Consider the following 12000-nt stretch of genomic DNA (forward strand, 5'->3'; position numbering starts at 1 on the left):
TTGATTATTATGTGTCTGGGGGACTTCTTTTTGTGGTCCAGTCTGTTTGGTGTCCTGTAAGCTTCTTGTACTTTCATAGGCATATCCTTCTGTAGTTGGGGAAGTTTTCTTCTATGATTTTGTTGAATATGTTTTCTGTACCTTTGAGCAGTGTTTCTTCACCTTCTTCTACACCTATTATTCTTAGGTTTGGTCTTTTTATGGTGTCCCATATTTCCTGGATATTTTGTGTTAGGGATTTGTTGGACTTGAGGTTTTCTTTGGCTGATGATATATATCCTCTAGCAAGTCTTCAATAGCTGAGATTCTCTCTTCCATCTCTTGAATTCTATTGGTTATGCTCACATCTTTAGTTCCTGATTGTTTATCCAGCCTTTCCATTTCCAGCATCGCCTCATTCTGTGTTTTCTTTATTGTGTCTATTTCAGCTTTCATGCTTTGAACTGTTTCAAGAACTTCCTTCACTTGTTTGGATGTTTTTTCTTGGGTTTCTTTAGATTCTTTAAGAGATTTGTTTATTTCTTGAATTTTTTGGTTTGTCTTTTCCTCCATTTTGTGTAATTTTTTGTTTGCTTTTTCTTCTATTTCTTTAAGGCATTTTCTTGTTTCCTCTTTAAAGGTCTCTATCATCTTGCTGAGATAATTTTTGAGGCCCATCTCATCTTTATGCTCTTTGTTGGGCTTTTCAGATCTTGCTGGAGTGGAGTCCCTAGATTCTGGTGGTGTCATATTGGTCTTTCTGTTGTTGAGTGAAATCTTATTCTGTCTTCTTCACATATCTTCTTTTAGTGGGTGCAGGTGGGGTCTCTCTATCTCCTTTTGTGACCCAGTGGTGTGTGGGGGCCAGGAATTCAATGTCCACAACTCTGGATGGTCTTGCCTCTCCTGGTAGTCTCCTCACTCGTTGTGAATCGGTTGGTGGAAAGAGATGGAAAAGTGGGGTATTTCCAGATATAGGGAGCTCCTCCTTGTCTGTGTCTGTCTACCGCACACAGGCGGGCACAGGCCCGGGGTGGTTGGGGTGAGTGATAGTTTGGGTGGGGGTTGGGTAAGGGCAGAGGCTCACTCACCTCGTTCCTGGGTTGGTCGGCGGAATGGAAGAGTGGGGTGCTACCAGATTCAGGGAGCAGGGAGCTCCTCCCTGCCTGGGTATGTCTACCCCAAGCTGGCAGGCACAGGTGGGGTTGGGGGTGGTTGGGGTGAGTGATGTTTTGGGCGGGAGTTGGGTAAGGGCAGAGACTCACTCACCTAGTTCCTGGGTCAGTCGGCGGAATGCCATATTGGTTTTTCTGTTGTTGAATATATTTTTATATTGTCTTCTTCCCATTCTTTCTTCCGGTGAGTGTAGGAGTCTCTTCCTCTCCTGGTGGGTCCGCAACCAAGGTTCTCTTCTGGTAGGTGCAAACAGATTCAATACTATGATGTCAATCCTCTTCCCGTGAATGGAGGCAGGACTGGTACTGGGGCCTTGGGAGACATTATAGGTTTAAAAAGAAATCAGGCATTAGGGAAATGACTGGAGATCTACATAGATGACACCAACTAACAATCTAAGCAACAGAGGAGAGGCTACCTTAAATGCCCTCCCCTGATAATGAGATTGATGACTGACTTATATCCCATCCCACAGCCTTCACCCAGCAGCTGATGGAAATAGAAGCAGACACCCACAGCTAAACACTGAACTGAACTGGAATCCAGTTGCAGAGAAGAAGGAGTGATGACCAAAAGGTTCCAGACCAGGCTGGTGAAACCCACAGAAACAGCTGACCTGAACAAGGGGGAGATCTTGGTCCCCAGATTGATAGCTGGGAAACCACTATGAGGCTGATCCAGACCCCATGAAAGTGTGTGTCAGTGAGGAGAACTTGGAAATCTATGGGGCCTCTTGTAGTAGATCAGTACTTATCCCTAGCATAGGAATTGACTTTGGGAGCCCATTCCACATAAAGAGATACTTCCTGAGTCTAGACACACAAGAGTGGACCTAGACTCTTATCTCAAAGATTATGACAGACTCTGAAGACCTCCCATGGAAGGCCTCACCGTCCCTGGGGAGCAGAAAGGGTATGGGATAGGTAGGGTGTTAGTTGGGGGGGGCAGGAGGGGAGGGAAAGGGAACTGGGATTGACATATAAAACAATGTTGTTTCTAATTCAAATAAAAAATGGAGAAAAAAAGGAACTAAGTTGATAGGCTGACATGACCTAGAGGCATTGTCAGTTTCCATTTCTGAATGAGAACAACAGTTAGACTCCCTTCCAGATGTGCTCCTACAAAATCAGAAAGGCTTAGACTTACTTCTCATGACACAAAGCAGACTATGTGTGACTTTCTGAGAAGCTTGTTGATTTAATGCTGGTTAATCAGAAGCATTTGAAAAATAGTCATGGTTGGGAAAGAAAAGAGAGAGAGGAAAGGAGAGAGACAGAGACACAGAGAGATAGAGACAGAGATAGATCAGATAATTGGTGCCAGTCTCTGTTTTCTTGGTCCCTCTGGCTAAGTACTCTGTTACCAGCACTGGCTGGCCCTTTATTTCTCATTCTGATTGGATTAATGAAGGGTCCTCCATCTTATATTATAGAGCAATATGCGACCATGATTTGACTCATTCTCTTAGACTAGTAATGAATGTTAACTGGCCCTAAGACAGTACAGCTGATTCTGTGATGCAAGTATCATTCAGGCTGTAAAACTCAGCATCACAATCCAAAATGAAAACAAAGTCCTAATCTATCCAAGTCCAAAATTCTGGGAAAGTCTTTACCTTGTTTTTTGCTTCTGTTATTCTGCTTTGTCTTGTTACTGAAGTATGCCAATGAACAATATGGTGTTTGTGTTTAAAGCTCACCCAGAGAAAGGCTTGGAACTACACTCAGGTCCTGAACACCCATGTAGTCACTGACCAGCTAATGAAGACCTTCTATTGGCTTAAACCCATGTCCCAGTAGTATACTGTGGTGGATCTCTACAACACCAGAAGCCCTTTTCTCATATCCTTAACTCTAAAGCCAGACCAAGTTGCTGAAGCTGCCAAGATCTGCTGATTGAAGGAGCTGGAACTTGGCCCCTTGTTCAAATATCTGTTCACCAGCTTTCTATTTTTTTCATTTCTTTCACTGCTTAAGCTTCTCTTTAATTCCTTTTTCACAAGTTGGAAGCTTAGCTGGGTGTGGTCTTGCTTTGAGGTCACCACTCCTTTATTCTGTGTAGCATCAGGCTTTTGTTTAGAGATTATTGCTCCTTGAGCACTGGAGTTTGCTCTTCTATAGTTTCTGATGCTCTTTTTTTTTCTTTAAACTATATGGTGACATTCAAGCTGATGCTACTGTCAATGCCATGTCTGTGTCCTTGGTCCTGCCACAGCTGGGGTCTGTGTTGATATCTATTGCTGTGTTAGCATGGGGATCAAATGCTTATCCATGAGTTCAAGTATAAGGTTCTTCCTGTGCTGGCCCCTCCCCCTCACTGGTCAGGGGAGAGCTGCTATCCTCACTGGAGAGCTGACCCTGTCCTTTACCAGCTCTAGAATAAAAGACTCCGATGACCCTGGCATGGGAAAGATGGCTCCCCACACTTGGAAATGAGAGCCCCACCCCTTACCATGGACATGAGAGAACTTGTTCCATCCATCACCTGAGGGGAAAGATTCCAGCCACAAGAAATGACCAGCTCAGCAGCCACCCAGGTACACAACCAGGGATTTGAACTGGGGCAACCCAACATCTATCCCATCTATGACCTGCTGGAGTGTGTGAAGGGACTGGTCCCGTGGAACTATGGCCTGCATGACTTGTAGCAACAGCAGGATTTCTGGGTAGTTTTCCTGGGGATCCAATGTTGATGGTATGCCAGAGGCTAGAGGCCTTGTACTAGACCAGCAGTGCATACAACGAATATTTGCAAAGCAAAGATGTTTGGACAAAACAGTATAGTTTGTGATAAACAAAAGCTCCCAATGCCAGTAAGATGAAGAAGGAACAGAGAGGTAAAAATGGAAGAACAAAGTAGTTTTGTTGTTTTGTGTTGTTTCATTATGTTTGCCTACTTATTTGTTTTTCAGTTGGTTAGTTGACATTTTACTTTAAATTGATATTTTTATCTCTTAATATTTTATTATTTTATTCCATTTTCTTCTATTCTTAATGTTTATCTTTCATTTACTAATTAAGTTTGAATTTTCTTTTCAGGGGAACACAAGAAGAGTGAGGGGCACATGTGTAGGAGCTGGAGAATGGGTGGGATTAGGGTGCATGATGTGAAATTCCCAAAGAATCAATAGAATTAAAAAAAAAAAAAAAAAAAAACCTTGGTCACCCCTTGTCACCTTTACCTATTTTCCCGATAGGTCTCAGGTACTTTGGTGGTGATTTTGTTTTGTTCACAGGGTCTCCCTAAGTAGACCTGGCTGGTCTCAAATTAGGAGACTCTTCTTCTTCAGGCTCCCAAGTGCTGGGATTAAAGATGTGAGCCACAGGAGGCTGGAGAGATAGCTCAGGGGTTAAAAGCATTGTCTGTTCTTCCAGAGGACCCATGTTAATTCCCAGCCCCCAAGTGGCAACTCACAACTGTCTGTAACTTCAATTGTGAGGGGATTCTACCCCTCAAATCAATGCACATAAAGGAGAAAGGGAGAGAGAGGAAAAGAGAGAGAGAGGGAGGGAGAGACAGAGAGAGGGGAGAGGGAGAGAGTGGGAGAAAGAGATAGATGTGAACCACCACAATAGGCTTTTAGGTAATTTGTAAAATTGGTGTATAGGGCAAAGATCAACCAACTTTTTCTTTCTGTAGTATACACCTCTCTCTGTCTCTGAAACACACACACACACACACACACACACACACACACACACACACCAATCAGTTTTGTGGGGACTAACAGAATAGCCTAACTATTTTTATGCAGACACAGGCTGGAAATGCAGTTTGGCTGGTAGAGAGATTGCCAAACAGCACCAGGTCCTGGGTTCTATTTTTGTACTAATAAATCTGGTTTTGTGGCCAGAAAAATCAGGAGTTCAGGTTTTGCACAGCTACATAAGCCAGGAAGAGGCAAATCCAGTTTAATGTGACCATGTCTCAAAGGAAAGCAAAAACAAAAAAACACAAAATAAAAAAGTTGTAAAATGGAAAAGTTATAGTGACAAAGTACAACTTACCTAAATTATGTAGCTCGTAAACCTTCTGGCTTCCCTTTCAAATCTAACCTGAAACTGAAAGTACACTGTCCACAGGATAAAAAGGACACAGCACTGCTTTCTGCTATCCTTGCTTTTAGAAGATGCCAGAGACCCAGCCACCAAAGATCTGCTCAGGTACCTGACAAATCTGAACTCTGTCCTCTGAGAGGGAAGGCCTCTAAAGCTGAAGGGACTCTGAGGGAAAATCTTAGGGCTGCAGTGGGTGTAGCAGCAGGTGAGGGTAGTCTATAACTCAAGGGTTAAAGCCAGAAGGTCAGTTCTGGGAAAGAAATAGCCTTTGTAGGGAGATGTGGTCAGGTTTAGATAAAGGGAGGACAGACAAGAAACGATCGATCTTTCTACAAACTTAAAAATATAATGCAGGACCACTCAATTTACCTCCCAGGCCTCAGGAGCAACTGGTATCTGTGCACACAGGTGCTTAGGTTTATAGATTTTTTTCATTCCTGTACATCCTTGGTTTTCAGAACAGAACAGGGATATGCTTAATTAATCCCATTTTCCTTCCAGGTCCATGAAGACATTAGCTTCTAACCTCCTCTTGACTTTATTTATTCAATTCTAATTTAAGAGTTTGAAAATCTATCTGCTTGCTATGTAGCTCACTCTAACATAGACCTCAAAGTCCTCCAGCACCAGACCTATGTGTGTTGTGAACATAGACTTATTTTTTTATTGTAGAATCTTGTACATTGAGTGCAGATATAAAGTAGTATAGAAGGAAAGTGGGAGTGAATGAGAAAGGAAGAGATGGAGATGAAGGAAATTGCCTGTATTTCAAAGCTGGCCAGAGCTTAATTTTATCTTTGTCTTTGTTTTCAGAGTCTCATTACCTCCTAAACTTAAACTTGTCTTAGACTTCAGATGCCGCTGCCTGTACCTTCCAAGGGCTGGGATTATAGGTGTGTGCTGTCATAACTGGATGTCTAAGAAGAATCAAGGGTTCAGATGAATATCTTATGTACCGGAATATGGCTATTTTACCATAATTAATGATGTTTTAAGAGTTGAGGATGTACAGTGGTGGAAACCTTCACTGCAGTGCTGAACTCCTAGGTCTGTTGTTTCTGCATTGGCCCCTAAAGGCTCAGGACAGGAGAAGCCAAGCTGTGGAGGAGGAGCCTTCCCAAGAACAACTAGTTAGCCACAGCATGCAGCAACTTTCTGCCATTCTCAAGGTGTGGGGTGAGCATTGTCTTTCCATCTAAGTGAAAATTCTGTGGAGAGGAACACAAAAGGCTCAGATAAGTGTGGGGAAAGTGTTCATGATTTTCCAAAGCCATAGGCAGAATGAAGGGATGGGTCCACACCAATGGGCAGTGACCCTTCTTGTCATTCCTTGTCTTGCCTTTCAGTGTATATGTTAAAGCTCCACTCCTCAAAATGTAGTGCAAACAGTATATTCTCATAAGATACAGCTATTAATAATGCTTGTTGTGTTAGTCTGCTTCCTTGCCTTTTCTTTTTCTTTTTCTTTTTTTGTGTGTACATGCACATGTGTGGGCATATGCAGTTGTGTGGGTACATGCATGTGTGTAGATACATGCCTGTGGAAGTCGTAGGACAATCTCTGGTGTCGTTCCTAAGGCACTCTCCACCATTTTTGTAAAAGCAGGGTCTTTCAAAGCCCTGAGACACACCATGTATGATGGTATGGCTGCCCAGAGAGACTAGGGGATCTCGGGGACCCATCTCTCTCCACCTCCCAATGCTAGAAAACACGTGCATGTCATCACACCCTGCTTTTCCCAAGAGTTCTAGGAATCAAAGTCAGGTCTATGTTTTCAAGGCAAGTACTTTACACATTGAGCTATCTCCTCAGTTTTTATTACTATCATAAAATGCTTGGTCCTGGAAAGTTTATAAAGTCAAGGTGCTTACTCAGTTCACAGTCTGGTACCTGGAAAGTCTAAATATCATGGCAATGCTGGCTGGTTAGGGTTTCCTGGCAGAATCACAATGTGGCAGAGAAGCCATTGCCATGTGCAGAAAGGAATACATGGCAAGAGAGGAAGCCAGAGAGGTTCTGAGGACAGACTAGCCAAATGCTGGAACTCAGCAGGATCCCACATGTGAAATGATGTCTACTGAGGGTGAAGTCCTCCAGGATGTGGTCACTTCCCAGGAGACTTCACCTCTTTAAAGTTTCTCCACCTTTGTATGGCTATACCTGGGATCTGTGGAGGACAAACATATCCAAATCATAGAACATAGTGAGTACTGACAGCGATAAGTCCTTCAAAGTAGCCAGCTTTGTGCGAGCCACAAGCTATTCAAATATGGAGAAGAATTTAAATATCTGTGCAAAGTAAAACATCAGGACCTATGAAAGTTCTGCTGAAATATGTCCTGTTTCTCCCTGGCAGTCTACACACTACCTAGCTCTGTGTTACCAGGATTGATTGATTCTGGGGACAGAGGTTGTCAGTCACTCATCTCTGGTAAGGGACCCAAGCAGAGCTATTCAGAGTCCTGATAATCAGTTCTTGGAGCAGGGTGAGCAGGAGCCTGGACCTCCAGATGTGAAATAGAGACTCATTCATTATCCCAGAGCTGATCTATCAACAGACAGTTACAGTACTGTGTGCACCCTTATTTCAATGTCTTATGTTTTCTTGCAGCTGTTTTTCAACTTGAAGATGACACCAACAATTCACATGTTTCTTCTGACTTGGTTGTTAAGCCAGCAGGCAATATTCTCACCCCACACTCTGTTAACCTTGCTTCCCACTGCCCACATCTTCATGATATTAATGCTTCAAGGGGTGAGTACATAGTTAGAGAATAGTAGAAAAGGAGAATCTTGGAGAAGTCATGTAAAGATATCAGTAATGGGAAGGCTGTGTGGGGATGATTATTAGCAATGTACACTGACATATGTATATGAAAATACCATGATAGGCCTGTTGTTTTGTATACTGACTAAAAATTTGATTGAATAAATAAGAAAAATGCAGTATCCATAAACACAAAGGATCAGAGTTCCCAGCCTTGCATTTCTTTTTTTCCATAGCTTTCAAATGAATATTTTAATTCTTTGAGAATTTCATACAGTGTATTTTGGTCCTATTCATTCTCCTCTCTTCCCCCAGTGCCTCCCAGATCAACTCTCGACTCCCTTTGCACCCTCAACTACATTCCTTTTGTTTTGTTTTTTATTAGCCATCAAGTCCCATTTGTGCTGTCCACATACTCCTGGGAGGAACATACACTGGAGCTTTCAGCCTTGCATTTCTACCAGGCAAGTGCCATGTATGAGGCTGGAGCATGTGACATCTCATGCTGTAGTCTCCATAGACCACCCAGCACATGCTGATAACTTTGAAAATTACCTAATAACAAGGAATCCTACATCCTCCTTTCAGGTGACAGGCCAGACTGAGGCTTCCAATCTGGACATGGCTCCCGATGCATTTGATGATCAGTATGAGGCTGTGTCCAAGAAATGGAGAAAAAAGCACCCCGATTGTTAGAGGAAGACCTCCGCAAGAATAAGAAATTAAAAGTTGAGTGGGAAAATGCAGGAGAAAAATGGAAGGAGATAAAAACAAAATGACCTATCCCAAAGATTTCAGTGATTACCATGGAACAGCTGTAGTGGTATACACCGGGGACATCCACAGTTATTTTAATGGAGCTCTTATAGAATTCAAGAAAAATTCTAGTAACTTTCATTACAAGGTTTTCCATTACTACTTAACAAGAGCTCTTCAGCTTCTGAATAACAACAAATGTTACACAGTTTACCGAGGCATCAGGAACAAATTTCATCACAGCGGGACAGGCTCTATACAATTTGGTCAGTTTGCTTCCTCATCTTTCAACAAGATGGTAGCTTGTAATTTTAGTGGTGCTGGTGGGACATTGTTTACTCGAAACCTGCTTGGGGGTTAACATAACTGGATTTTCCTACTACTCTTATGAAGAGGAGGTGTTAATTCCAGGCTATGAAGTATATCATAATGTAACACCAAGTGGAAAAGTGAATGACAATATTTCTCTGAACTCCCCGCAAAGAGGGAAAAGCAGCTTCAACTGCTTCTACAGCTCAGGTGAGTGTGGGTCTGTGTTACAATAAATCTTTCCGCCAAAAGCCACCTGAGCCCCACCGCCACGTGTGAGCTTTACGGCAGCCGCCCGCCTGAGTTAGGGCCCAAATGAATACACAGAAACTTGAATTAGGTTCAATGCTGCTTGGCCAATGACTAGGATTCTCATCTGTTAGCTCAGTCTTAACTATCATAAACCTATATATTTTTTAAGACTTATCTTATCGGACACCTTATTGGTGTCCCTCCTTGCCGGTGAATCACATTGTGTGGCTGGAGGAGGAGCGGAGGGGAAAAGAGGGACACTTCCTGTTTCTTCTTCTTTAAATATGAGTATTCTTGCTATGTCATTTTCTGCCTGGATCACCACTTCTCTACTACATTTCCCAGAATCCTCCTTGACTCCTAGTCCTGCCTAACTTGCCGTTTCATTGGCCAAACAGTATTTTATTTAACAATAGATAAACATACACAGTACATTCCCCATCAGGTCTGGGTCTGTCTTTCAAGGCATAGTTCAAGTATCATTTATAGTAATCCTTATGTAATACTTCCAGAGAAAATCACTCTACCATGCTTTCTGCCGTAGGTCTAGAGGCAGACTCAATTGTAATTTACTCCAAACATTAGTGGCTCTGTCCCTCTTGGCAACTATCCAGATATCTGTGCCTCAGTTTCTCCATTTGAATGATAAAGACTGAAATATTCTGGTCATATTGCTTTGAGAATATAAAGAGAAGCGTTCAACACACATGACTTGGCATGCAGATATCATTCACCAAATGCCTTCTCTTTTTAAACATGAATAGGTTTGTACACATCTCAGCCATGAGACCCAAAGTCATGCTGGAGTTGGACTTGACAGTCACAAAAAAATCACTTTTGCACACTCTAGAGACCTGGTCTCCTACTCCCCACCACTCAGATATGCAGTGTCTCCCTTACTCACATGCAGACTCCACTGTATGTTTTCCCAGGAAGTTAAGTTTGACTGAGAGGGCAGAGAGCCAACTTGAAATGAGTTACAATTAGACTACTGAGTGCTGAGCAACCATATTTCTAATCAGCCCACATACTCTGGGGTTTCTGGAGAGATGAGAAGTCTTTGGAGCTGAAGTGAAACTACAGGAAGTGGTCACAGGGACTTCATGCGTTTTCATAGAGAAGTTCAGAGTTAGGATGAAGTCCTAGGAAAGCATGACCCCTACCCAGGGACACAGTCCAGCCAGAGAGATGCTGTCCATCTGGGAGAAACAGTTGATGTCCAGTCCAGGCAGGCTGAGAGCCACAGGTAGGTTCTAGTTCACACCAGCTGACAAAAGGAATCCACATTGCTGCAACAATGGACTTTCAGAAGTTTCAGACCCAGTGACCTCTTCTTGAGTGAAGAAGGAAAAGCCCATAGGGCTCCCTAGAAGGCCAGGAAGACTCCAGATAGGAAAGGCTTTTCTCCCCAGTCAGTGTCTTAGAGCACAGCATCCTGGAAATGGCCAATGCATCAGTTTGCTCACCTCCTGTTACTTGAGTTCTTTAGGAATCCTGAGGAAGCCAGAGGAGTCTAGCCAGGCACACTGACCCCTAGAGCCTACTCTCCTGGGTGTTGAACTAGATGTAAAGTTCTGAACATTTAGGGGAGACACCTGTGTCTTGAGATATCCCACATGAAGCCTTTCCTTCTTTCATCTGCAGGAACCAGAGACAGCCCTGCATTCCTGCTGCTTGTGGTGCTACCTGGTCTCCTGGTTTAGCTGCTTCCTCTTGCTGAGCTGTAGCCATCTCCTGCCTGCAGTTCACAGGGCTGAGTATTGAGGGTGGCAAAGGGCTAGAACTTGGCAGGTTCTCTAAGGTTTGTGGTAAAAGGAAGTGTATGATAATTCTTGTGGAGATCTACTTTAATATTCACGACTTCTACAGACATCCAAGGAACTTACTGGGTGTCACTTAAACTTTATGCTCTGACTTCAAATTACTACTCTTTGACTCTGTTTTATGATGAAAAAGCAGTATTTGTCTGCATCATCAGCAGCTATAGTTTTAAATTATGCAACATATGATTAATGTTAAAATCCAGAGAAATAAAACATTTATAAACACACCTTGATTTCTTGACAAGGTATTTTTTTAATTAATGTTTTGGAAAGAATTTATTTATTCATTATGTTTGCAGTGTTCTGCCTGAACACCAGAAGAGGGCAGCAGATCTCATTATAGATGGTTGTGAGCCATGTGGTTGCTGGGAGTTGAACTCAGAACCTCTGGAAGAGCAGTCGGTGCCCTTAACGTCTGAGCCATTTCTCCAGCACCAAGTGACTAGGTATTTCTATAGGTTGTATTATTGGTTTGTGAAACTCTCCTAAGCATGAGGTCTGATGCTCACACTGATAAAGCTGAAAAAGTCCATGTTGGACAATGTCAGGAATGCTCCTGCAAGACAAATTGAGTGGGTTATAAACATAAGGACTGACCTAGATAAAGTCACTCCCTACTCTATCACATCAGAGCACTGAGCCCTGTCAGCCAATTTCTTATAACTCTGATCATCTATGAGGATATGGTTAAACACACTGATTTAAAACATTTTAATATTAGTGAGCCAGACGGTGGTAGCACCTGTGTTTAATCCCAGCACTCAAAAGGCAGAGGCAGGCTGATCTCTGAGTTTGAGACCAGTCTGGTCTACAAGACAGTTCCAGGACAGCCTCCAAAGCCACAGAGAAACCCTGTCTTTAAAAAACAAAACAAAAGCT

The 12000-nt window shown here is 42.8% G+C and overlaps 1 pseudogene; it reads left to right on the forward strand.

Moving 5' to 3' along the window:
• The first annotated feature begins 8458 nt into the window (after positions 1-8458).
• On the forward strand, positions 8459-11025 carry LOC100772512 (annotated as a pseudogene).
• The last annotated feature ends 975 nt before the right edge of the window (positions 11026-12000 follow it).

The sequence above is a fragment of the Cricetulus griseus genome, chromosome 3 (assembly GCF_003668045.3).
Source record: "Cricetulus griseus strain 17A/GY chromosome 3, alternate assembly CriGri-PICRH-1.0, whole genome shotgun sequence".
NCBI classification, from domain to species: Eukaryota; Metazoa; Chordata; class Mammalia; order Rodentia; family Cricetidae; genus Cricetulus; species Cricetulus griseus.